Here is a 2462-nt window from a genome sequence, read left to right as displayed (position 1 = left end):
CGATGGGAGCGAGGACTGGCGGAGTTCCAGCTGGTGCCTCTTGTTCCCGAGTAAGGGCTGAAGGTCACGGGAAGGGAGGGGGGGTGGAGGCATATTCTCTGTGGCTGCGGGGATCTGACTTCTCCCCTTGGCGAGGGACTTGGAGGTTGTTGGTCAGCCGGGGTCTCTTGACCAATGGCCCGGATGGTCCGGAGGAAGGGTTCCCCCCTAGAAGATGGATCACAGGGTACTGTCTCCAGGTTGTTCCATCTCCTCGCTTGAAATAAAAGGAAAAGGACGTTAGTATTCATGTAAGGTTGTTTTATTACAAGAGAAATCTAAAGGTGTATTGAAAAAGTCCTACCTCCAAGCAGGAGGAGGAATCTATTGCCAAAACCTCTGGCCTCGGAACTTATATAGGGGAGTCTAAGTTTATTACTTCACGAATCAGAGAGGGTTCTGGGTCCGGATCTACCTCAGGACTGGACCCCTCTACGTATTGTCTAAGTTCTGGAGCAACTACACCCTCTAGAAGGGAGGGCCACAACCTAAGGTTGGTCCCGTACTCCTAAAAAAAGGCCGACCTGAAGGACAAGGTGTTGTCTACTACTACGGTGCCCCTAGGATGGCCCATATCATGGCGTAATACTAGTTGGTTTACACACTGGAGCAGGGTTATGTTACGATCTGGGTCGTCTGGGTGATGGTGTATGAGCTGGTTTGGGTTAAACCTAACAAGCCTAAGGTCTGCGGTAGCTCTGTCTAGATCCCTAAATGGGTATGGGTTACCTTGGCCGGAGGGGTCAGTTGCTGCCCCCGATTGAGCCCGATCCACATTAGGGCCCTGAGCAGCCTCAGGAGCTCGCCTTCTTTGCACGAGCGGCACCTCATTTTCTTCGTCCAGCTCGTCGCCGTCACTGTCTGCGGCATCCCCCTCGGGGATAGGCACTAGCTCGCGAGCTACTGGGTAGTTAGCCCCCGTCCTCCTCAAGGCCAGAGTCTGGCCCGCAAAAATTAACTTACACGCCAGCGTCGTCTCATCAGGCACGAGCTGGCGATAGTCCTTTTCACTAGGCGGAAGCCCCGCCAAAGTATCATATTGACCTCCAAGGGTCACTGATTTGGCCGTCCTCGCAAAAATGGTTGCACGATGATGCTCCAATCAGTATACACACGAAAAGAAGGAATAAAATAATATGATGATTTCTTGAGCTGAAAATAGAGATAAAGCTTACGAGGACGGTTGAATTAACGTTGTTCGTAGTTGGAAAACCCATTCGACATAAAGAACTGGTCTTTGAAGTCGTTGGGATAGCTGGGCAGTTCGATGACTGGAGGAGAGTTCGGGAAGTGGGTTAGGTAGTAGAACCTGTCGCCTCGTCCCCATTGATCCGGGCTGGCCTTGTGGCAGAAGAAATAGAGGATATCTACGGGGGTGGGGACCTCCCACATCTGTTGCAGAAAAAGACACCTCAGCCCGGCCAGCAAATGGTGCGAGTTCGAGGGGAGTTGAAATGGCGCCAGCTTCACATAGTTGAGGAAGTCGGGAAAGTACTGGTCGAGGGGGAGGAAGGCCCTGACCCTCAAGTGCTCGTCACTCCGGCCGCAAATTCCTCCTCAAGTGGTGCGTAGCTCCTCTCCCCCTCAAAGGGAGGTCGGGCAATAAGAGCGCCAGTCCCAATCTCGATGTTAGGGGACAGCATAATCTTATTGACCCTCCCTTGGTTCATGATCTTCGAGACTATTCGTTTTGCCTCGAAGTGAGCATCAGGTCCCACCTCGACCTCCCTCTCCACCGTGGGACCGAACAGAGGAATGGGGGATTTAGCCGCGACATTTTTTCCCCTGCTGGATTGCTGGGATGACGAGCTGGCCACACTTTTCTTGGGCACATTCTTCTTGGGCCCCATCTGATCGCCTAGCGAACAAGAATGAGAAAAAAAGAAAACTTAGTGGGCGACCTAAAAGCTAAGAAAAGATAAGCAGTGCGAGAAGAGGGGTTTTTCATACGCGGGCTAAGGTAATCTCATCCCGCGGGGTGTGATGCCACGCGCTGCCATAGCCATGCGCCCGAGTTTCCAACGGATCCCTAATATCCAGGGATCCTTGTGACAGGAGGATCAGATTATTGCTTGCCTTGGAGGAGAAGTTTTGAGGGGAAAACCACCTAGGAAGCGTGACCCCTAAGCTACCCAGTTTTACGCCCTAAAATCCTCTCACCTTCCATTTTCTGAATAGGCATTTCCTAAATTTATCTAGAAAGTTGCCTAGAAGGTTACCTAGAAATTACCTAGTTGTAAAACATTGCATTCCTAAACATGTTCCTAGGTATACTCAATATGACTATAATCAGAGCCTATGCCACAAAAACCAGACAAAAACAACCTATCGTTTACGGCTATGAGAAGTAGATTTGCATAAAAAAAATGGGGGAAATCAAAACATACAACGGATAGATACAAAGTATATTCTGAATAAGAGTT

The sequence above is a fragment of the Humulus lupulus genome, chromosome 4, assembly GCF_963169125.1.
Source record: "Humulus lupulus chromosome 4, drHumLupu1.1, whole genome shotgun sequence".
In the NCBI taxonomy this organism is placed as follows: Eukaryota; Viridiplantae; Streptophyta; class Magnoliopsida; order Rosales; family Cannabaceae; genus Humulus; species Humulus lupulus.
The sequence above is the reverse complement of the archived record's forward strand: the minus strand, read 5'-3'. Positions refer to the sequence as shown.